The sequence below is a fragment of the Vipera ursinii genome (genome assembly GCF_947247035.1).
Source record: "Vipera ursinii genome assembly, chromosome: 3".
In the NCBI taxonomy this organism is placed as follows: Eukaryota; Metazoa; Chordata; class Lepidosauria; order Squamata; family Viperidae; genus Vipera; species Vipera ursinii.
The window spans coordinates 85,270,723-85,296,376 of record NC_139516.1 but is presented as its reverse complement, the minus strand read 5'-3'; the positions used below and the strand labels follow the sequence as shown (position 1 = coordinate 85,296,376).

At 41.8% G+C, this 25,654-nt stretch overlaps 1 protein-coding gene across 2 annotated transcripts in view; it reads left to right on the top strand.

The window, feature by feature from the left end:
* Nucleotides 1-23,464, top strand: part of PTBP2 (polypyrimidine tract binding protein 2) — a gene marked incomplete at its 5' end in the record, with an annotated part of 116,530 nt that extends 93,066 nt beyond the window's left edge. The window contains 3 exons of one of the 2 annotated variants that reach the window (XR_014492099.1): nucleotides 19,758-19,843; nucleotides 22,017-22,093; nucleotides 23,179-23,464. The remainder of the gene's footprint in view (nucleotides 1-19,757; nucleotides 19,844-22,016; nucleotides 22,094-23,178) is intronic. The other variant, XR_014492098.1, reaches the window with a different exon arrangement.
* Nucleotides 23,465-25,654: the final 2,190 nt, after the last annotated feature.

Here is a 25,654-nt window from a genome sequence, read left to right as displayed (position 1 = left end):
GCTTTTACAGAACTGGGTAGTCCTGCTAGAAATACTTTGAAACCTCCTCCCAAAGGGGAGCAACAGAAACAGACCGTAAAGTGGGTGTGTGGAGTCTCTAACAATGCTTTGAGCTCTAAGCACATAAAAGCTCTTATAAGCAGCATCCTGAATACCAGGGAGCAAGCTTCCTATAACCTTCCTATAATCTTCTCGGCTGTCCTTACCATTTTCTATCTGAGGCACTGCTACCACCAAACCAAACAGTGATGTAGTTTGTTAAAAACGCTCTCAATTGTGCCTCTGTAAAAAGTGGCCAGGACAGAAGGAGAAAGATGTGCTCTCTTCATCCAATGCAGGAAATGCAGATGCTGGTTGGTACGATGGATTGCACTGGGTTTTGTTGTTGTTGTTTTTTTACTTTTATTTTGTGGTTTATAATTTTATAGTTATTAGTTTTATTTTTGCAAGCCACCCAAAGTTACATTTAAAAGGAGAAGCCATACAAATCTTTTAAATAAATAAGTGCCTGTAGAGATTACTGGACCCTTTTTTAAATAACGGTGCAGTTGTTACATATGAATGCTGGCTGAGGAATTCTGGGAGTTGAAGTATAGAGATATCTTAAAGTTGTCTAGTGTTGTGATTCAGGGTCAGCCTGTGGGTTCGGCAGTTGGGTCGGACGACTCAGAGGAGGAGGAGGGGGGTGTTGAAGACCTTGCTGAGGGGGTTGAAGATCTTGCTGATGAGAGCCCTCAGCCAGGCCCCTCCCACTTGGTCACCACGGAGACCCAGCTGTGTGAGCCTGACAGCGTGAATGAAGATGACCCACAGCTGGCCCTGTTCAAGGACACCCGATGCAGGAGGCAGTCAATTAGGAGTAAACAGAGGAAGGCAATGGGGCTTCTCGGAAGGAGGCAGAGAGAAGCCATGCCCTGAACTCAATATAAGGGGAATGTGTGGGGAGGGCTGGTTTGCTGAAGGCAACTGCTTGGATAGTTCATGTTTCTTAAAGCTCCTGTTTCTTGGTTCGTGTCTTGTTTGTTTTTGTAGCTATAAATTTGGCAGGCGTAATTCCAGCCTCTTGCCATTTGTAAAGGGGTTGTCCCTGCCTTTTCTGCAGGGCCGGTAGCAGGCTGGTACAGAACATCTAGTTTGAGAAACACTGTGCTAACTGAATGCTGTGTATTTAAAAGGGTGGACTCTTTCCTCTATTTTATAGATGAAATCGTATAGATTGTTTCAGCATTCAAGAAAAAGTTGCATTCATTTTAGATAGGCTATGAGTTATGAAAACATAAAGGGTGTTAACTGAAAACACCCATTTGAAGCCCACCTTCTTAATTTTGCAAGGTGAAACCATGTTGTACCTTATCTCTCATTTTGCTGCATAATATATATCTAGCTTTAAAATAACAAAGAAGTGTGGACTGGAGATTGGCCAAGACAGTAGTCCTCAATGGTACTACATCCACATGGGGAGAAGTAAGCAGTGGGGTACCACAAGGCTCCATCTTAGGCCCAGTACTCTTCAAGATCTTCATTATTGACTTAGATGAGGGAATAGAAGGGGAACTCATTAAATTTGCAGATGACATCATACTGGCAGGAATAGCCAACACCCCAGAAGACAAGCTCAGGATCCAAAAAGATCTTGACAAACTTGAACAAGGCCCTATCCAACAAAATGAGTTTTAATGTGGAGAAAAGCAAAGTTTTACATTTAGGCATGAAAATCAAATGTTTAAGTACAGATTAGCTGAGACCTGGCTTAAAAACAGTAACTGTGAGGTCCTTGGTGTCCTAATGGACAATCACTTGACTATGAGCCAGCAGTGTGCAGCAGCAGCCAAAAAAGCTAATACAATCCTGGGTAATATAAACAGGCATAGAATCAAAATCATGCACAGTATTAGTACTGCTTTATAAAAACCTAGTAAGATAACACCTGGAATACTGCAACCAATTTTGGTCACCATACTACAAAAAAGATCTTGAGACCTTGAAAAAAGTTCAGAGAAGAGCAATTAAAATGATCAAAGGCCTAGAGACTAAAACATGAAGTACGGCTGCAGGACTTGGGTTTGGCTAGTCTAAAGAAAAGAAGAAACAGGAGCGACATGATAGCAGTATTCCAGTATTTGAGGGGCTGCCACAAAGAAGAGGGCATCAAACTATTATCTAAATCACCAGAGAACAAGACAAGAAAAATGGTTGGAAACTGACCAAAGAGAGTAGCAACCTGGAATTAAGTAGAAACTTCCTAACAGTAAGGATAATTAACCAGTGGAACTACTTGCCTCCAGAAATTGTGGGCGCTCCATCACTGGAGATTTTTAAGAGGCTAGATAGTCACTTGTCCGAGATGGTATAGGTTCTCCTGCTTGACCAGAGGGCTGGACTAGAAGACCTCCAACGTTCGTTCCAGATTCTATTCTATTCTATTCTATTCTATTCTATTCTATTCTATTCTATTCTATTCTATTCTATTCTATTCTATTCTATTCTATTCTATTCTATTCTATTCTATTCTATTCTATTAATATTTTGTTGGTAATTAGAGATTTTCCCTACCTGTCCACGTGCGACTTTTCAGTTATTTTTATCAGAATAAAGCATAACTCATCCAGGTTCAGGAATGCAAGCCTATTAAAAATCTTCACTTTCAGAAGCAAGATTTTCTTAGCAATCCCCAAATCCCCAAAGACCTATGTAGAAATCTCAGATAGCATGTAATTTTCAAGAAAGAAAGACATGTAGTTCTCCCTTTTATACATTCTGCTAAATTTGGACTTACCGTTTTTCTCCCTAACTCAAAGAGTGATTTAGTCTTCCTTAATTCACTTGAGAGATAAGAGATTCAGGAATTGAATGCAGGCTTTTAAAGTACAGTGCCTTCAGCTACTAATATGTTGATGTTAGTAAAATACTTACACATCTAAGGAAAGGAATTCAATATTCTGTTTTGAAGCTTTTGCAGTAGAATATTACCTATGCTGAATAGAAATCACAAGATTTGGTTTAGATTCTGAGTTGTTCAGTAGTTATAATACATACTGAGAGTGGGAGCTGTGATGTTATGAAAGTAAACAATAAACAACACATGTGATATAGATATTACTAGGTCATGAACCTTATCAGGCATGACCTGTGACCTAATCCCATCAAGAAAGGCCACTTGCTAGTCCTAATGTTAGTGATTAACATAACCTTCCACTTGATTGCATTGGCTTTTGATCTCTCTATACAATTTCCTTGTATTGAAATCGTATTTTTTTAACCAAATCCTGTTTTGATTCCCTATAAATCCATACAGCAAGTTTTCAAGCTACAGTTTGCTTTTCTATCATATATATATATGATAGCTGCACATATGCACCACGTTAAATGCAGGGGAAAAGAACTTTTAAAATAATAGCAAGCATTTTGTGTGTGTGCGTGTGTGTGTGTGTCTTTTCTGAAAGATATATGTATGGTTTAACTGCAGACATAGATATCCCTCCAGGAAGCATACTGAGCAAATGAACACCTCAAGCAAATCTTATTTCAGTTTTGTTGTTGTTGTTAGCTGCGAAGTCGTGTCCGACCCATCGCGACCCTATGGACAACGTTCCTCCAGGCCTTCCTGTCCTCTACCATCTTCTGGAGTCCATTTAAGCTCATGCCTACTGCTTCACTGACTCCATCCAGCCACCTCATTCTCTGTCGTCCCCTTCTTCTATTGCCCTCGATCTTTCCCAGCATTAGGCTCTTCTCCAGTGAGTCCTTCCTTCTCATTAGGTGGCCAAAGTATTTGAGTTTTAGCTTCAGGATCTGGCCTTCTAAAGAGCAGTCAGGATTGATCTCCTCTAGGACTGACCGGTTTGATCGCCTTGCAGTCCAAGGGACTCGCAGGAGTCTTCTCCAGCACCACAGTTCAAAGGCCTCAATTCTTTGGCGCTCAGCCTTTCTTATGGTCCAACTTTCACTGCCATACATTGCAACTGGGAAGACCATAGCCTTGACTATACGCACTTTTGTTGACAGGGTGATGTCTCTGCTTTTTAGTGTGCTGTCTAGATTTGCCATGGCTTTTCTCCCCAGGAGCAAGCGTCTTTTAATTTCTTGGCTACAGTCCCCATCTGCAGTGATCTTGGAGCCCAGGAAAATAAAATCTGTCACTACTTCCATTTCTTCCCCATCTATTTGCCAGGAATTGAGAGGGCCAGATGCCATGATCTTGGTTTTCTTAATGTTAAGTTTCAACCCAAGTTTTGCACTCTCCTTCTTCACCCGCAACAAGAGGCTCTTTAGTTCTTCTTCACTTTCTGCCATTAGAGTGGTATCATCTGCGTATCTTAGGTTGTTGATATTTCTTCCGGCAATCTTAATTCCAACTTTTGATTCATCTAGCCCTGCCTTTCTCATGATGTGCTCTGCATATAAGTTAAATAGGCAGGGCGACAGTATACAGCCTTGCCGGACTCCTTTCCCAATTTTGAACCAATCAGTGGTTCCGTGTCCAGTTCTCACTGTTGCTTCTTGACCCGCATATAGGTTTCTCAAGAGACAAATAAGATGGTCTGGTACTCCCATCTCTTTAAGAACTTGCCACAGTTTGTTATGATCCACACAATCAAAGGCTTTAGCATAGTCAATGAAGCAGAAGTAGATGTTTTTCTGGAACTCCCTAGCTTTCTCCATGATCCAGCGTATGTTGGCAATTTGATCTCTAGTTCCTCTGCCTCTTCGAAATCCTGCCTGTACTTCTGGTAGTTCTCGATCCACATACTGCTGAAGTCTAGCTTGGAGGATTTTAAGCATGACTTTACTAGCATGAGAAATGAGTGCAATGGTGCGATAGTTTGAACATTCTTTGGCACTGCCTTTCTTTGGAATTGGAATGTAAACTGATCTTTTCCAATCCTGTGGCCACTGTTGAGTTTTCCAAATTTGCTGGCAAATTGAGTGTAGCACTTTTACTGCACTGTCTTTTAAGATTTTGAATAGCTCAGCTGGAATACTGTCACCTCCACTAGCTTTGTTGTTGCTCAGCTTTTCTAAGGCCCACTTCACTTCACATTCTAGGATGTCTGGCTCGAGGTCAGTGACCACCTCATTGTGATTATCAGGGACGTTAAGCTCATTCTTGTATAGTTCTTCTGTGTAATTTTGCCACCTCTTCTTAATCTCTTCTGCCTCTGTTAGGTCCCTGCCATTTTGGTCCTTTATCATGCCCATTTTTGCATTAAACGTTCCCTTCATCTCTCCAATTTTCTTGAAAAGATCTCTGGTCCTCCCTATTCTATTGTTTTCTTCTATTTCTTTGCACTGTTCATTTAAGAAGGCATTCTTATCTCTTCTAGCTATTTTCTGGAATTCTGCATTCAATTGGGCATATCTATGTTTTTCTCCCTTGCCTTTCGCTTCCCTCCTTTCCTCAGCTATTTGCAAAGCTTCCTCAGACAGCCATTTTGCTTTCTTGCATTTCTTTTTCTTTGGGATGGTTTTAGTTGCTACCTCTTGTACAATGTCACGAACCTCTGTCCATAGTTCTTCAGGCACTCTGTCTATCAGATCTAATTCCTTAAATCTATTTGTCACCTCTACTGTATATTCAACAGGGATATGATTTAATTCATACCTGAGTGGCCTAGTGCTTTTCCCTACTTTCTTCAGTTTGAGCCTAAACTTTGCAAGGAGAAGCTCATGGTCTGAGCCACAGTCAGCTCCTGGTCTTGTTTTTACTGACTGTATAGAGCTTCTCCATCTTTGGCTGCAGAGCATATAGTCAATCTGATTTCTGTGTTGACCGTCTGGTGATGTCCATGTGTAGAGCCGTCTCTTGGGTTGTTGGAAAAGAGTGTTTGCTATGACCATCGTATTCTCTTGACAAAATTCTATCAGCCTGTGCCCTGCTTCATTTTGTACTCCAAGGCCAAACTTGCCTGTTATTCCAGTTATCTTTTGGCTTCCTACTTTAGCATTCCAATCCCCCATGATGATAAGGACATCATTTTTTGGTGTTAGTTCTATAAGGTGCTGTAGGGCTTCGTAGAACCGGTCAATTTCATCCTCTTCAGCACTGGTGGTTGGGGCATAGACTTGGACTACTGTGATATTGAATGGTTTGCCTTGGATTCGAACTGAGATCATTCTGTCATTTTGAGGATTGTATCCCAGTATTGCTTTTCCTACTCTTTTATTGACTATGAAGGCTACTCCATTTCTTCTGAGGGATTCTTGTCCGCAGTAGTATACCTGATGGTCATCTGAATTAAAATCACCCATTCCTGTCCATTTTAGTTCGCTGATACCTAAGATGTCGATGTTCAGTCTTGTCATCTCTTGTTTGACCACGTCCAGCTTTCCTTGATTCATGGATCTTACATTCCAGGTTCCTATGGAGAAAAAATCTTTACAGCATCGGACTTTCCTTTCACCACCAGACACATCCACAGCTGAGCGTCCTTTCGGCTTTGGCCCAGTCGCTTCATTCTTTCTGGCGCTACTAGTACTAGCCCTCTGCTCTTCCCCAGTAGCATATTGGACGCCTTCCGACCTGAGGGGCTCATCTTCCAGCGTCATATCGTTTTGCCTTTTGGTAATGTCCATGGGGTTTTCATGGCAAAGATACTGGAGTGGGTTGCCATTTCCTTCTCCAGTGGATCACGTTTTGTCAGAACTCTCTGCTATGACCTGTCCGTCTTGGGTGGCCCTGCACGGCATAGCTCATAGCTTCATTGAATTACGCAAGCCCCTTCGCCACGACAAGGCAGTAATCCATGAAGGGGATTTTCAGTTTTACTGAAGGAAAATAAAAGCTAGTAAAAGAAATTTAAATTCTGTGTGCCAAGGTTTGATTACACATACACAGTTTTGCTATAACATACCCCCACAATGATGACTGGCATGTCCTCAAGAAGGTTTGTTAACTGAGTAGTTGAGTGACTACTCGGCAGACACCCAGAGCATAATCTACAAGGGTAAATATGTATCGCTTAGTAAAGCAGATGCTGGTAAAATATTGACATTTGACTCAAACTTTTTAAATTCCCACATGCTTTCGAAAAAACAACAACAACCACCTGCCATTTTAAAGATGGTGACCTCAGATATCAAAGAGGCTTTAAGAATTCTACAAGCTTTTTATGCTATTGGAGGTGCTCTCCAGCACCTAGTGTAACTCAAAAGAATTGTTTCTCAGGGTACATTCTCTGCAGAAATAAAGCCCCTGGCCACAAGTTGCATTAAGAGTCGGTTTCTTCTGGCCTCTTTGACTGTCACAAAAGGAGTTCCAATTCTGACAAAACTCACAAGCAACAGAGGAAAAACTGAGGCAATTATCATGGAATATTTAACAGGTAGGCTGTGAAAGGTGAATAGTCCCCAAGGTCTCTGAAAAAAAAAAACCACCAATGGGTAAATAACTGGGTTTTGTTTCTTGTTATGTAAATACCAACGGTTGCATGTCACCCAGAAGGATCTGATTTAGATTCTGCACTCTCTGAATTAATAAGAGATCTGTATGAAGAAGGGCACTACAAACACAGAAGGGAACTGATACTGCCAGTAAAGTTTGCTGCAAAGTTGACTATTTTGAAATGATATCCAGGGAACAGGCCCAATACAAGATTCTTATCTGAGTCCAGATTCTTCACTCACTAAAAAGTTTGGTTTCCTTTAAGATTAATTTTTCAATCTCTCAGGATCACCCTAGGATCATCCATGGCATTTAATATAGACTTGTTTTCCCATGCTCTTGAAATGCTTCTCCAGAAAGGATAGCCTTCAAAGTTAAAACATACATATTCATTTTTATAAATATTATAAATAAATATTATGCCCAATAACTCCTGAAGAGAAATGTTCTAGGTAAATGAGCCAAAGGTGGGGGGGGGGAGAGAGAGAGAGAGAGAGAGAGATTGTTTCCCTTAATCCATCAAAATAATCATTGATGAAGTAAGGGATAAGCAGAATTTCTGAAGCTAAGCTCTCAGCTAACCTTACTATAAATATCTATCTTACAGACATTGGAGAAGCACATGCACTGTTGTTCCTGAGTGTCTAGAGTAGGGGTGTCAAACTGCCGGCCTGTGGGCTGGTTGTATCATGCGGAGGCCACGCCCACCCTAGCTCCAGCAATGCAAAAAAAAAAGTCGCAATACGTCGTGACACATCAAGTGACACGCCGAGTTTGACACCCATGGTCTAGAGTCATAGCAGCATTATCTCTCCCAGGAATCTTCTTCTATCAGCCTTCAATAGCCGAGGGGGAAGCAATCTCTTAGAGATTGCATTCCCATGAAGTCTTAACCAGTAGACCCATTTATCTCTTCCAAAGTGAGATGAAGTAAAGTAATGTGGTTGCTTCATCTTTGGAAGCAAGAAAAGAACTGCTTTGATTGATTGATTGAGATGGCTGCCCATCTCACAAATACAACTCTAGGCAGCCAATTACACTTAATTAAAAACAATATAAAAAACAGTATCAGTAAAAGCATAAAAATGGTCATCAAGAGCAAACCCAATAAACACTCAGCATTAAAAGTAACATCTCAAGAGACATCTAACCTCCTGACCTTCATGACTTGCAGTACAAGTAACTCTTCAGCAGTTTGCAAAAGGTTGAGAACTAATCTAGGTACTGGTAATGGTGTTTAAGGCCCTACATGGGATGGGTCCGGAGTACCTTAGGGAGCACCTGCTGCCGGCATCAACTTCCCTCCGCCCTGTGCGCTCCCACAGAGAGGGCCTCCTCAGGGTGCCACTGATCAGAGAATGTCGATTGGTGGCCCCCAGGGGGAGGTCCTTCTCTGTGGGCGCCCCGGAGCTATGGAATCGGTTGCCGGTTGAGCTCCGGATGGCGCCTGACCTTCGCTCCTTCCGTCGCGATCTGAAGACACTCTTATTTGAACAAGCCGGCCTGGCCTGATAGGGGATGGGTTGGGTTTTTATGGTCATTTTTAATATCTGTATTTACTGTTTTTAGTTGGGCATATGTTTAATTTTCTTTTAACTTTTGTATTTTTGTATTTTTTATATATCTGCCCTGTTCACCGCCCTGAGTCCTTCGGGAGAAGGGCGGTATATAAATAAAATTATTAAATTATTAAATTAAATTAAATTAAATTAGTCTCAGGGAGGGGCATATGGTCTTTCAGAGGGCCTGGTGGTGTGACGGAAAAAGCCAGCATCCTATTGTCTCCTGAGATGGCTTTTTTTTTAATTGCAAGAATCTGAAAAATGTCCCTCCGTTTGGACCTGGTGAAAGGGACAGAAAAGTGGTACTGCAAATTACCTAGGTACAAAAAAGGTTTCAAAGGTGACAGCCAACATATTGAATTCCACTCTTGTAAAGCCCATGCAACAGAGAATAGAGTACCTATAACTGCACACCCTGCTGTATTCTGGGTCAGATATAGCTTCCAGGTGGTCTTCAAGCACAACCCAATATAAGAGTGTTTTGCAGTAATCCACCCAGGAGATGACTAAACTATGAATGACTGTAAGGAGGGCCTCATAGAAGCCATGAGTCCCAAAGGACCTCCAGATGGTGTACTGGTTCTGTTTGTGGAATTGCAACCCCATTCAGACCTAAAGACCAAAAAAAAACTTTGAGTTCAGGGGGCTCTAAAAAGAAAGCCATTCATCTTGCCAGGATTGAGCTGAAGCTTGTTCTTCCCCAGCCAGATTTCCCACAGCTTCTAGATACTATGACAGAACCTCCATGGCATCACTAGAGCCAAAATGGTGATACCTCATTTTGTGCTGTTGGATGATCTCTTCCAAGACTTAATGTAGATGTAGATAAATAGAACTTGGGGGGTTGAGGGGAGCACTGAACCACATTATGATTTGCAGAAGATTTCAAAGAGATGATTAGTCCTGAAGCAAAGTACCTCCTTGAAGTTTTGTAGAGCTTGCAAGAGTGGTTGTTTTCTAAAGTCATCCAGAGCTGATAGAATGGATTCCAAAAATATCTTAGAATGGGTGTCTTGCTGCCAATGCACTTTTGAGAGAAAGAGAGATTTTCAATCCACTTTCCAAATGCGTGCTAATGTCTTTGAGAAAGATCATTTATCACAAGTGCACTGCTTTCATATACTTTACAATGCAGTGCCATACTAATGGCCATTACATACCCAGGTGTTCCTATTTGTATTGCACCTAAAGCTTGAATAACTCATTCAGTTTTTCCTAAAGTACAGAAAAAGATCATTAAAAAATTGATTTAAGCAGCTGAGAACTTAACTTCATGTAATGCTGGAAAAAAATTTTTTGATCACGATGGGATCATGGGAATTTGTGGGTACGAAGCAGCTACAGACTATGGTCCAAAATATATGCAAAAGAAGAAAAATAAGAAGCTGACAAGGGTATAAATATTCAGCCTTGAGAGTAGTGTAATTATCCAACCTTATTCACATCTAGAATGTACCTCTTTAGCTTAAAATTAGCATCAATCGCTTGGAATTCTTAAACATGCTATTAAGGAATTACCATATTATTAGGGAATCATTATGTTGCTCCAAGTTTACTCTTGGCATAAAGATGCCAGCACACAAAGTATATTCCTAGGTTTTGTTTTTTAAAAAAAGGAACAATGGAAGGCTTTACTACATTCAGGGGCTTCTGTGTGCCATCCTTGAATCCAGGAACAAAAGATACCAGACTTCTGAAGGAGTCAAATGCCTCATTCCCCCAAATCTTTCAAGATTCCCTCTAACCCTTAGGACAGGAAATACTTTCTCTCTTTTTTATGTCTATGTGCTTATTAATAAAACATTAAAATACAAAGAATGTTTAGAAAGACGAATATTGAAATAGAAAGAAAAAAAAGGGGGGGGGGAGATAGCACAAAATAGTCTACCACACTTAAATCCAAAAGAAAACCATAGTGAGGAGAAGGAAAACAAAACAAAACATAATGAAATAGCATCCTTCCCTTCCCTTTATATCCCCAATCACAAGGTACAGTTTCAGTACTTAAACGTTGCAGCTAACATTGGTAATAGTTTCTATCTGAAAACAAGGAAGGAAGGAAGGAAGGAAGGAAGGAAGGAAGGAAGGAAGGAAGGAAGGAAGGAAGGAAGGAAGGAAGGAAGGAAGGAAGGAAGGAGAGGGAGGGTCTGAGAGAAGTCCTGCCTTAGTCCTTCCCTGCTGCCCTTTCACCATCCCCTTGCCCCCTCCTCCTGGCCTATCCTGGGGGGGTCTCCCATCCTATTGCTAAGGAAGCTTTGGATACAAAGCCAGGTCTCCTCACATGGAGAGGGAGTGGGCCTCCCTCTTGACTTTGCTCTCGTACCCATCATAAGCAACCTGGCTAAGGAGAGCAAGCACAGCAGCAGCAGCCTTGAGGAGGTAAGTGCAGCTGGGTGCCCCCTTGGGGAAGTGGGGCTGGGCTTAGTGCCACAGGTGCTTGAGGGCTGACCTCCGTGCCACAGTCTACCGCCCACATGGCCTGAGAGGAACAGTGAGGCTCCTCCAGTGGACCATGCCTTGGCACTTGCCCCGGTCCCTTCTCCTTCTGCCAGAGACCCTCAGATCTGCCCCATTCATGTCCAGGTCCCCATAGGTACTCTTGACGTGAATGATGTAGAGCTGGCCATGCCCACCGAGTAGGCCACACGCACTCCAGCCATGCCCACCCAGTAGGCTGTGCCCACCCTGGCCACACCCACCCGGCCCCCTGAGGGCAACTGCAATGCTGATGTGGCCCTCATTGAAATTGAGTTTGACATCCCTGTAATAGAACAATGAAACGAACAATGAAAAAGAACACAAGAATTCATCAATACGAATTGATGAATGGGTGGAGTGGGGGGAAATGGAGTCTGCCATCAATCCAGCAGTCACCTGCAGCTCTCCTATCTGGGATTCTCCCATCTGGTTCCCGTGCCAACTGGGGGAACCAGGTCTTCACGCTCTTGTGGAAGGATCGGAGGATGGGGACAGATCTTGCCAGTAGAAGATAAGATGTGCTGCAACAGTTGATTCTTCTTCTGGATCCTGATAATCAGAGTTCTTTGACTGGATCCGAAGTAGGCCGTCTCTGCCAGCACAAATAGGACAGGTTTAAATTAAGAATGGGAGATGGGACTTAAGATGTGAAAAACTGCAATTATCGTTGGGAAGAATTTCTGTGGTTAAAATCAACATATTACATAGATTCTTGCTTTTACTTCGGACAGTATCTGTGCTGAGAAATGATGCCCCATTATAAACAATGGCAAAAAGGACATAACGAAAAGATTTATTGGGCATAGACAGAAACCAAGAGTTAAAGATAAAAAATACTCCAGGGTGCCAAAGAAAAAAAAAAGACGATTGGGGTTGTCTGATTTTAAATTGTACTTTGCTGCCTGCCGTTTGGTTTGGATGAAGGAATGGCTGTTGTTAAGAAAAAGGATACTCTTAGAATTAGAAATACATGGTCTGAGGTTTGGGTGGCATGGCTTTTTTATGCTATGATAAAATTAAAGAAAATGTAGATTTTGAAAATCGTTACATTAGGAACGCCATATTTTAATTTTTTTAATTTTAATTTAATAATATTTGTATACCGCCCTTCTCCCTGAGGACTCAGGGCGGTTCACAGGGCAGAATAAAATACTAAATACAAACGTTAAAAAGAGATTAAATAGTTGCCCATATTAAAACAGTTAAAATAGAATTCTAAAACACCAAGTTAAAACTAAACCACCAAAAATAAAAAACCCCACCAATCCCCATCAGGCTAGGCCGGCTTGTACAAACAGAAAGGTCTTGAGATCGCGACGAAAGGAGCGAAGATCGGGCGCCATCCGGAGCTCTACCGGTAGCTGATTCCACAGCTCCGGAGCGCCCACAGAGAAGGATCTCCCCCTGGGGGCCACCAATCGACATTCTCTGATCGGTGGCACCCTGAGGAGGCCCTCTCTGTGGGAGCGCACAGGGCGCAGGGAGCTTGATGCCGGCAGCAGATGTTCCCTAAGGTACTCCGGCCCCATGCCATGGAGGGCTTTGAACACCGTTACCAGTACCTTGAATCTCACCCGGAAGACAACTGGCAACCAATGCAGCTCACGGAGCAGCGGTGTAACGTGGGAGTATCGGGAGACTCCCAACACAACTCTCGCGGCTGCATTCTGTACCAGTTGGAGCTTCCGGGTGGTCCTCAAGGGCAGCCCCATGTAGAGAGCGTTGCAGTAGTCCAGACGAGAGGACACGAGCGCATGAGTGACCGTGCACAAATCATCCCGGCTAAGATAGGGCCGCAACTGGCGCACCAGGCGAACCTGGGCGAAGGCCCCCCTAGTCACAGCTCCTACATGGTCTTCCAAGGTGAGCCGTGAATCTAGGAGGACTCCCAAGTTGCGAGCCCTATCTACGGGGGGTAATAGTTCACCCCCCATAGCCAGAGGTGGAATATCCGAATAAACCCGGGATGAAGGTATGCAAAGCCACTCAGTCTTGTCGGGGTTGAGTTGAAGTCTGTTCCTCCCCATCCAGACCCGAACCGCCTCCAGGCACCGGGACATCACGTTGAGGGCATCACTGGGGTGGTTTGGGGTCGAAAGGAAAAGTTGGGTATCATCAGCGTACTGATGATACCCAACTCCAAAGCCACAAATGATCTCACCCAGCGGTTTCATGTAGATGTTGAACAGGAGAGGCGAGAGGACCGACCCCTGAGGAACTCCACAAATGAGAGACCTCGCGGTCGACCTCTGCCCTCCTGCCAACACCGACTGCGAACGTCCCTGGAGATAGGAGGAGAACCACTGTAAAACTGTGCCTCCCACTCCCAGTCCCCTGAGACGCCGCAGCAAGATATCATGGTCGATGGTATCGAAAGCCGCCGAGAGGTCTAATAGGACTAGAACAGAGGAATATCCCCTGTCCCGAGCCTTCCAGAGATCATTCACCAGCGCGACCAATGCCGTCTCCGTGCTGTGCCTGGGCCTGAAACCCAATTGGTACGGGTCTAGATAATCCGCTTCATCCAGGACCAGAGGGAGCTGATGCGCCACCACACTCTCAACAACCTTCGCAAGAAAGCGAAGGTTGGAGACAGGACGAAAGTTGTTTAATACAGCTGGGTCCAAGGCAGGCTTCTTGAGGAGAGGCCTCACCACCGCCTCTTTCAAGATGGCGGGGAAGCTACCCTCACTCAGAGAAGCCGATATAACTGCCTGGAACCAGCTGCGTGTCCTCTCCCGGGCTGCATAGACCAGCCAGGAAGGGCACGGGTCCAATAAACATGTGGTGGTGCTCAGCCTCCCCATGATCCTGTCCATTTTGGAAATGGAGCATGTAATATAGGTTGTTAAAGTCATTTAATGGTTACAATAGAAGATCGCATGTTTGACAGCTGACAGCTCCACACGCGGCTACCGCTGACAGCTCCACACGTAGCTACCGCTGACAGCTACTGATAACGGCTGCAACCTGACAGCTCCACACACGGTCAGCCGGGATTGGTCAAGAAAGAAAGCAGCAGGAGAATCCACGAACAGGGATTGGCCAGGAACTTGCCAGTGGGACTATACAAGGGGTTTTTAAAACGTGCTAAGGTGTTCCTGTGTAGATAAATAAACAGTGGATTGCACCCGAGACCGCTGTCCCTTTTTGACCGGGAACCTGCCACAAAACACTACAGAGCAGATATAGACCCAGATTATGCCTGAAAATACTTCTGTTGGCCTCACTCCAAGAAGCATTTAATACAAAACAAATAGGTTTACATATCAATATATCTGTTTATGACAGTGGACGTACAGGTGAAACTCGAAAAATTAGAATATCGTGCAAAAGTTCATTTATTTCAGTAATGCAACTTAAAAGGGGAAACTAATATATGAGATAGACTCATTACATGCAAAGCAAGATAGTTCAAGCCGTGATTTGTCATAATTGTGATGATTATGGCGTACAGCTCATGAAAACCCCAAATCCACAATCTCAGAAAATTAGAATATTGTGAAAAGGTGCAATATTCTAGGCTCAAAGTGTCCCACTCTAATCAGCTAATTAAGCCATAACATCTGCAAAGGGTTCCTGAGCCTTTAAATGGTCTCTCAGTCTGGTTCAGTAGGAATCACAATCATGGGGAAGACTGCTGACCTGACAGTTGTGCACCCTCCATAAGGAGGGAAAGCCTCAAAAGGTAATTGCAAAAGAAGTTGGATGTTCCCAAAGTGTGGATGAAAAAGGTGCACAAGCAGTAGGGATGACCGCAGCCTGGAGAGGATTGTCAGGAAAAGGCCATTCAAAAGTGTTGGGGACTTTCACAAGGAGTGGACTGAGGCTGGAGTCAGTGCATCAAGAGCCACCACACACAGACGGATCCTGGACATGGGCTTCAAATGTCGTATTCCTTTTGTCAAGCCGCTCCTGAACAACAAACAACATCAGAAGCGTCTTACCTGGGCTAAAGAAAAACAGACCTGGTCTGTTGCTCAGTGGTCCAAAGTCCTCTTTTCTGATGAGAGCAACTTTTGCATCTCATTTGGAAACCAAGGACCCAGACTCTGCAGGAAGAATGGAGAGGCACACACTGCAAGATGCTTGAAGTCCAGTGTGAAGTTTCCACAGTCTGTGTTGATTTGGGGAGCCATGTCATCTGCTGGTGTTGGTCCACTGTACTTCATTAAGTCCAGGGTCAACGCAGCCGTCTACCAGGAGATTTTGGAGCACTTCATGCTTCCTTCTGCAGACGAGCTTTATGGGGATGCTGACTTCATTTTCCAGCAGGACTTGGCACCTGCCCACACTGTCAAAAGCACCAAAACCTGGTTCAATGACTGTGGGATTACTGTGCTTGATTGGCCAGCAAACTCACCTGACCTGAACCCCATAGAGAATCTATGGGGCATTGCCAAGAGAAAGATGAGAGACATGAGACCGAACAATGCAGAAGAGCTGAAGGCCGCTATTGAAGCATCCTGGTCTTCCGTAACACCTCACCAGTGCCACAGGCTGATAGCTTCCATGCCACGCCACATTGAGGCAGTAATTGCTGAAAAAGGGGCCCAAACCAAGTACTGAGTACATATGCATGCTTATACTTTTCAGAGGTCCGATATTGTTCTATGTACACTCCTTGTTTTATTGATTTCATGTAATATTCTAATTTATTGAGATTGTGGATTTGGGGTTTTCATGAGCTGTAAACCATAATCATCACAATTATAACAAATCACGGCTTGAACTATCTTGCTTTGCATGTAATGAGTCTATTTCATATATTAGTTTCCCCTTTTAAGTTGCATTACTGAAATAAATGAACTTTTGCACGATATTCTAATTTTTCGAGTTCCACCTGTATCTGGACTTCCTTGATAGAAAGTAAAAGAGCTTTGGAGACCCTAATAACAATTCAAATTGTTATTTGAATGAACTCTTGAAAACATTTTGCATGCTTCTGGATTTTTAGTCTCCAAACTTTCATCAAGGTCAATGTGTTCATACACTAGAAGACTTTTCTTGAAAGCTTTCATCTTTTCTCCCCTTGAGTATATTTATCTAAATTCAGTTCTAGCACTTCATTTGTCTCTCCCACAATAAGTATTTCTGCCTCTGCCTCTTCTATTAAAATATGAAAAATATTTCATAAAACTGTTCTTTGTTTAGCATGTAGATGGATGCAAATGTTAACTCCCCTCGTTCTTAATTTCAAGATTAGAATCCTTCAGTCCTCGTTCTTTAGCTGTTCTAATACTTCCCAGAGTGGTAATTTGAGATAGATTATTGTTTCTTTGTTTGCTTGTTTTATTTTTCAAAGCAGTCTTCTTGACCTATCTGTGTTTAGTAAACTTGCGCAGTCTGTTTTTGTCTGCCTCTTATAAAAAAATAATATCAGTGTTATGTGTTCAGAGCTTATTAAATTTGCCACTAAAAATAGGATTAAATCAGAACCAGGCTGAAGAAAAGCAACATTATATCACGTTAAATGAAAGTGGACCCAGTTTATTCTTATTTGTTCATCAATGGGTAGGGACCTCATCTTTCTAAATTGTAATTAAAGGGGTGGCCTTTGCCCAAGCAATAAGCATATCAATGTGATGGTACTCAGGCCATTCTTTTGTGTCTTCAGAAATAGCCAGATGCATCCTGGGTGTTCATAACATTCTTTCAATATTGCTCCTCAGCACTTGATTTTATAGCACCCTGTCTTCAATTACAGAGGTGGGATACAACCATCAAAACAAGGCACCATTGACAGCTTATCTTCTAGGGATCTAATTTCTTTTGTCACCTGTCCCGTTTGATGGCAATGGATTGCATCATAGTTTAATTGTGAGTTATAGGAGTACCTGGTTTTACTGGTCCTGAATTTTCCTGCTTTTAGCTTCAGTAGAGGTTCTGAGCTTTGATTTTGTGCAGAGAGGGATGAAATCGTTTCTCTGTTGACATTTTGCACAACATGCCTGACTTTATATGTTTCAATCATGTTCTCCGTTTCTTTTTAATCTAAAAAGCTCCAAATGCTTTGGTCTTCCATTGAAGAAGAATTGCTTTGATGCTTTAAACATTTTGATTTTCCTTTCAATTTCTACAATAAAGTTTTTGGAGCGATGACCAAAACTTTGTAAAATATTGTATAGCATGCTTGCATCTTCAGTTGATAGACGGGCATTGCTATGTTGGCAGTTTTATTTTCAATTCCTTTGCCAATGAGACTACTGTGCATTTTTTTACAGTTATTATATATGAGCTGACATTTACATTCAGTCATTCACTAGATATCTAAAATCCTTTTTCTAGTTAATCACTGATAGCTTAGAAGATCCTTTTAATATAGATGAAGTTTGGATTCTTTTCTCAAACTCACACACTTTACACTTGCTATCTTTCATTTGCATTTGCCACTCATGTTTGGATAGATGATTTTTTTTCCAAAATCTTTGCAATCATGCTGAATATTTTGATGTTATCAACACATTTTGCTGGCTCACTGTTCACTCTAAACTCCACACCATTGGTAAACAAAAAGCACCAAAATCAGCATAAATGTTAGGGAAATCTTATGTTTAGTTGTGAAGATTGTCCCTTTATTCTTATTCCCTGATTCCTGTTCTTGAATAAGATACTGTCAGGTCCCAAATGGTCCCTTGTTTTATTTACCTTCCTTCTCTCCTTCCATCTTTGGGAACTGCCATTCTGTTGTGGTAGGGGGGAGCCCAGCATTACTTGCATGTTTGTATTTGTTTGCCAGTTCTGTTTCCTTTTCCTGATCGTCATGGGGAGGGATATCACTCTTTAGAAGAGCATATTGGAGCTGTGACTAGGGGGGCCTTTGCCCAGATTCGCCTGGTGCGCCAGTTGCGGCCCTATCTGGACCGGGATGCCTTGCGTACAGTCACTCATGCGCTCGTGACCTCTCGTCTGGACTACTGTAATGCTCTCTACATGGGGCTGCCCTTGAAGACCACTCGGAGGCTCCAACTGGTGCAGAATGCAGCCGCGCGAGTTGTGTTGGGAGTCTCCCGATACTCCCATGTTACACCTTTGCTCCGCGAGCTGCATTGGCTGCCGGTTGTCCTCCGGGTGAGATTCAAGGTGTTGGTAATGACTTACAAAGCCCTACATGGCATGGGTCCGGATTACCTACGGCAACACCTGCGTCCAGCGTCAACCTCCCTCCGTCCAGTGTGCTCCCACAGAGAGGGCCTCCTCAGGGTGCCTCCGATCAAAGAATGTCGATTGGTGGCCCCTAGGGGGAGGGTGTTCTCTGTGGGCGCGCCAGACCTGTGGAACCACTTGCCGGTCGAGCTCCGGATGGCCCCCGACCTTCGCTCCTTCCGGCGGGATCTAAAAACTTATTTATTTGAGCAATCCGGCCTGGTTTGATGGGTTAAGGGCTGGGTTTCTAATATGGTTTTAATTACTGTTCATATCGGGCATAATATTTAATTGTTTTTTAACTTTTGTACTTCGTTTTTAATATATATTGCCCTGTACACCGCCCTGAGTCCTTCGGAAGAAGGGCAGTATAAAAATTTAATACATATAAAATATAAATATATATGGTAGCTCTCTGAAGACAATCGCAACAAGCTGGATATCAACGAGGCCAGGAAGTCATGTGCCAAAAGCAACAGCTAATCACCCCGAAATGCCAGCTGATTGGATGCAATTAAAATCCCCACGCGGCTTTGGTGGGAGGAGTTTATGACCGTATGGTGTTAGTGAGCTTTTACCTCAGACCTTGCCTTGATACCCCACTGTTACTGACCCCCAAATAAAAGAATCCTGTTTGAAGCAGTGATTGCCTCAAGAGCTCGAATTCTTGGGAGGACAGCTGAAGTGGGTCATTACAGATACTAATCCATGAGAGAATCTTACCTTTTTTGTCATGGTAGTTGATTTTTCTAGAGAGTTTGTGGTAATGAGTTTTATGAAAGGCTTTTTGAAAATCAAGGAGATACTCAGTAGTGTACTGAAGCCAACTTGTATCAACTCACAAGAGCCAACTTGTGGAGGCCTAGCATGCCAACCAGCTGTTTGACGGCTGGTGCAGCAATTCAGTGTCACCAATGAAACTGGCAGAGTTGGGTATTATGCATTTATCAACACACCACTGTATATAATACAGGCTGCACTTCTATCTATATGCTTGCTGAAACCCTCAAAAAAATGTAGGCATTAGCCCTCCAAGATAGACAAGCGTAATGATGAGTACTACAGTACTTCTGTCATTATTGTAAGGTTAAATTAACAGAATTTTGCAAGACTGAATGTATTTCTCCCTTCTGTCCTTTAACTCCAAAGTACCTTCTAAAATGTTTTCCATGCCCCCTCTGCTTCTGTAGCTGAGATATATTTTGTGTGCCAGCTGATCCAGTTGGCGGCTCTTCTTCCTATATCCCAGGGTCATTCTCACATACCATTATAGCAGGTAAGGTGCACATCCTACAAAAAAAAGCCATTTTCCTTCCTTCCTTCCTTCCTTCCTTCCTTCCTTCCTTCCTTCCTTCCTTCCTTCCTTCCCTCCCTCCCTCCCTCCCTCCCTCCCTCCTTCCCTCCCTGTTGATTTGGGTAAAATAGAAATAACATTGGTATTCTCCAAATAGCTTGATTGTACAGTATTTAATTAGGAAAGATGGCCTCTGTAAGGGAGAATGAAGTTCATTCACAAGTTGTTCTCTCTTTAGCACAATCCTTTAACATGCCAAGAAACTCAAATGCAGAAATCTTGGAATGCCATCATCTACAATTTTACAGGAACAGATACATACTGTCAAGGAAATGCCAAAAAAATGCAAAATATTTTATTTTATTTCTTTATAGATGAAGAAATGGTATATGTTTTTGTTTAACTGGCAGTGGAGATGCAGCACAGCTGGCCTTCATTAGACTGCTGGAGGGCTGATGGTTTCCTGCACATAAACAAGTCTGTTCCCCTAATATCCTGATTTCTAAGAAGATTGTAAATGAACAATCCAGAGTAATATCTCCTAGGCTTTTGACTGGAATTGGAAAGTTTTGCAGATGGAACTGTTCATCATCTGGAATGGTCTTCATACTTACAGAAATGGTTGTTTTTTCTTCATTTGTTTGAAGATTTTCTTTTCAGTAACTCATTCTGCCAAGCTAGTTTATAATTTCCTTATCATCCAGTTAACTCTTTTCAGAAATTGAAATCACATTAACTCTTTTTCTGGCCTTGGAGATAGTTGCTGATTTTGGAGGGGGAAAATGCATTTCACACTTTTTAAAGAATCATTGGAACTCAGTGGTTCTTTTTGCCATCAAAGTCTATAACTTTGTCTTCCTTCTGAAAGAGTTTGTTCAGATGCAGAAGACATAGGCTTTATACCCTCAGCTGCAAAGATAGATCAAATAATTCATTGAATTTCTCTGCAATTTCCTTACCACCATTTAGGTCATCTTTAGGTCATCTTTGCAATTTCCTTACTCTCCTTTAGCTCGTTTTCATCCTATGACTCATTGGTCGCACCACCTCTGTGTTCAGTGGCCTGCTTTAAATATAGTTAAAATGCTTTTTTTTAAAAAAAAGAATCATCATTCATGCTTTATTTTGTTTCGTTTTTTTTGCGTCTTTGGCAGTTTGCTTGCACTTTTTTGTAAAAGGTTTTTCTTTCCTTCTTCCAGTCTCTGACAACATTTCCATTCATTGTTTTTAGTTTTGTTGTATGCCACCCAGAGTCACATTTGGTGAGATTGGTGGCTACAAGAAACAAACAAACAACAAACTTATTTGATCTGTCTCATTAACAATTAAATGGTCTTTAATTTATAATAATAATAATAATAATAATAATAATAATAATAATAATAATAATAAGCAGGCATATACATAGAATGAAGGCTATTGCTAAGCTTGTAAGCCGCCCTGAGTCTTTGGAGAAGGGCGGGATATAAATGGAATTAAAATAATAAATAAACAAACAAATAAATAAATAAATTTGCTATCTTATTTCTTGAGTTGAGGTGTGCTTTCTAGAAAGGTGTTGTTTATTACAGTTCCTAAATAATACAGAGGAACCTAGTACTTTTGATTCCTTTATACCAGGGGTGTCAAACTCGCAACATCACGTGATGTGTCACAACAGTTTGACACCCTGTTTTATACCCTTATCTTATTTGCAGTCAGATATGACTGTTTTGGACATTTGGGGCAATTATTCCCTTTTCCATGTTTAATGCAATGGCATTATGGTCAATGTTTCCAAGTTGTTCAATCCTATTCAGAGAAAATGCTGCTATCTAGGATTAAACCCAGCATGGTTTTCCATCTGGTTGACTGCTGATGAAATATTGTAGACATGCATATTTAGCTATCTAGAAATTTTGCCTATTTGACATGACATGGCCATGTATTTTCACTGTCTGTGACTGAGCAGTGTTCCTCTTTAAATGCCTATGTGATTTCATCGTCCATCAGAAGACAGTCAAGAGAATAATAGCATGTCCCCAATACTAATTTTCTTTCTTTCTTGAGCTACGTGGTTAACTCCAGTGGTTTGATGTCATTTCACCCCTTAATTTAAACCGAGGAAGAAATGAATAAAAGGATTGTGTTTTACTGATTATAAGTCTTCTTTCAGTTTTCTTCACATCTCACCTTTTAAAAAACCCCACTGGGGCTGTGACAACTCCAACAGCATCATTTCACAAAGGAGCAGTAGCAAGTATTGAGTGTGAACTTACAACATTATGCCTTACTCATCAGTTGCTCTGGCAATTTGTTGACCATATCTATTAATTTACCAGAAATAGTTTGTTATTTGGTTGAACAGTAAAAGCTACAGAATAATGATTATGGGGTAAAACACAGGCACTGAGATTATTCATTCGCAGCAGGAAATGGATGCACAACTGAGGAGGTATATAGGTCATCCTGTAATAGTCTTTCCCATACTGCTAAAATATATATGTATTATTGCCCAAACTCTCAGTATTCTAAGATCATCATCATCATCATCATCATCATCATCATGTAAAAAGCAAACTAAAACTTGCAAGAACACATATAAATACCAAATGTCAAATAAGCAGCAAATGGCAGCATGACAAGAGATTTGACATCTACATGAAGCAGCAAGAATTTTTTTAAAAAATTGTGGCCTTAGTGCATATTTATGGAGGGTATGATTTGGCCTCTCTGCATCAGAAAACTAATATATGACCTTGATCTTTTGTTAAATTTAATCCTGCATCCAGAATAGTAGACTTGGATTCTCATATTCCCTTTTTTCGCACAATCTAACCCCCTGCAATCTACCGAACCCTTGTAGTCAAGAAATCAAGATGGCACCACAACAGTGCAATCAAAGCTCCATCTGGGTCTTGTGGGTGTTGCACGTCACAATTGCCATCTTGACTTTTTTGTTTACCATACCCCACAGAGACCTGCTTGGAATAATCTTTTTTTTTTTTGCCCCTCTCTTCTGAAATTAGGTAGGGATACCAGGGAATTGAAACTGAACACATTTGGAAGGCAAGTTATGAAAAAGAACTAAGCCTTGTTTTGAACTGTTGTATTTGTCCTTTAAATATTTCTCCTCCTCCAAATAGATGGGGCCAAGATAAACAGAGAGAGAGAGAGAGAGAGAGAGAGAGAGAGAGAGAGAGAGAGAGAGAGAGAGAGAGAGAGAGAGAGAGAGAGAGAGAGATGTAAATGTGTATATATCTATGTATATGTATATTTGTGTATGTATTCATTTACATATTTATTATGTTTCTGGTTCCTTATTTTACCAACTCCAGAAGGATGCAAGGCTGAGTCAACCATGAGCCGTTCAGAATTGAAGTGCTGGCAATCAGCAGAACTAGTCTGCAATACCGCATTCTAACCACTACGCCACCACGTGAAAACTGGATAGTAGGCTGTGCATGCCTGGACTTACAATAACATTGCAACACTCCACCTGTTTTGTACTTGTGTTACAACACTGCATGCCAGAAAGTGAAGGGTAGAGCTTGTATTGGGATGTCAGAACACGTTTCATCATTTGCATGACATTTTCTTTGCTCTGTATCCTCCTCAGAAGTAAATCTCATTAAATTCAAGTCTGTTTATTTTCAGGGATGCATAGATCTATCTAAACATTCATCCATGTCAGAACACAATCCCTTCACTTCCATTTTTACCCTGGGTAAAGCCAACTATGAAAGTATTTTATTTATTTGTGTAATGAGTATTGTTATAGGCAGAATCTAGTGCTGCGTCTATCCCAGGGGTAGGCAACCTCGGCTCTTTTATGACTCATGGACTTCAACTCCCAGAATTCCTGAGCCAGCTTGGCTGGCTCAGGAATTCTGGGAGTTGAAGTCCATGAGTCATAAAAGAGCCGAGGTTGCCTACCCCTGGTCTATCCGAAGTGAGTCCAAATGAGTTCAATAAGTTTTATTCCCAATAAGGCTTAGATAATTCAGAGACCCACCCAGTATTGACTTCCTATAACAGGAAGTTCTGCAAAACAAAACACTTTCATCCCCCTGCAATCTTCATAACTATATAAACAAAACATCATCAGAAAAACTCATTTATAATTAGTGCCTCACACTGTATGCATCAGGACTTTACTCCAAATAGGTAGGCTAAATATTCCCTTCCTAGTGAGGGCCACATAGGATGGACTTTGTAATATTTGAAATATTAGTTTCGTAGTACTGTTGCACTGGCTTTAATTCAGCCGACACTAGCCATTGCTCAAGCCAATTATAAACTCTGAAATTGCTGTAGATGGGGAACGAACGTCTTTTAGGTTCCTACCAGATTTGGCATTCACATCAGTCAGGATAAGCATGTCCAAAAGAAGAGCCCTCAGAGCAGTAAAAAGATCAGCAACTCAAAGCAAGTTTATTGGTTTGGGGTCTGTGGGGTCCGATATTTTTCCAGGATGAGGCCTTTCTGCAGGGCCACACCTTGAAAAGCAAGATGGTCCTGGGAACTTTGTAATGGCTGAAAGGTATAAATAGTGTGGGAAGACCAGGGCTAGCCATGGAGGAGGGTGGGAGAGTTGTCAGTAATGCTACTTTTTTTTTGACTGCAGGATTTTTTCCCCAAGTGTATGGTTTTCACTTTCACTCCAGGGAAGCCAGATGATCTGCTGCCTTCAATACAACTGTATGTCCTACCACAATTCAAACTACTACTTTCTTTCTCACAGGAGTAGAGGAGATGAATCTGCAAGATTGGTGCAAGACCATTCAGCTTCAGCTAGGAAAAAGAGATTTTCCAAACCCTTTTCTTTTATTAACCCAGTCAATAGGCTTGCAGACAGGAGGAGGTACTTAATATAACAATGATTTTTCATTGTTTATAAGGTTTATAAGCATATCTGGCTTCTGAACTTTTCAAGGCTATTTATGTATGTCATTTTAGGGCACACTCAGCCTAAAGTTTTCCAAAAAGGTTCCTACGTAGATTCCTTTGAGAAGAATCCACATAAACAGTCACAGGAAAATATTGTGATCCTTGAGTGGTACTTTTTAATACCATCATATCTACTTATACTAAATCACTTTCCCTTTTCTAGTTCTTCATTTGATTTCCATTTGTGTTATTAGGGGTAGGACTACACTTGTATCAGCTCATCCTTTACCCCATCTGATGCCGCTGTGATATATTGGAGTTACAAGCCTGAATATTCCCACAGGTTTCCAGAGGATCTTTCAAGACATTGGTCCTGTCAGCTCAGTACAAGGTTTGCCTAAGGCACTTTGTGCCAAGTGACACCTAAAGCACACCAAATCAAAGTACAGGGTACTCCTAAGTCTTCTCAGAATGGTTTTAAAGGAATATTTTATTTCAGGACGAAAAATCAAACCATTTCAGCCAATGCTGTTCTGCAACTGCCTGCTCTTGTATACTAGGACTTACTAGATCTAGACTGCAAAAATATAGACAGCCATTAGATGGCAGTAAAGATATACAGAAAAGTTCTGTTTCCCTCTGGTGGTCATCCATGTTTTTGCAATCTTAAGCTGATACTGTAAATCTCTCTATACAGCCAATTCTAACAGTTTTTACACCTTTTGAAATTTAAAGAAAGGATAATGCATGATTTGCCATCCTCCCCTCCCCTCTTTTTTTAAGATATGGAGAAATGATTCAGACTGCCCAGAAGGAATTATAAAGGTGGGCTGTGTAAATAAATGTAGAACTGATCTTGGGGATGGTAGGTGAGAGCTGTTAAGAGCAAAAGGAAAGAGCAAACCGTTAGGGAGAACTTGCAGA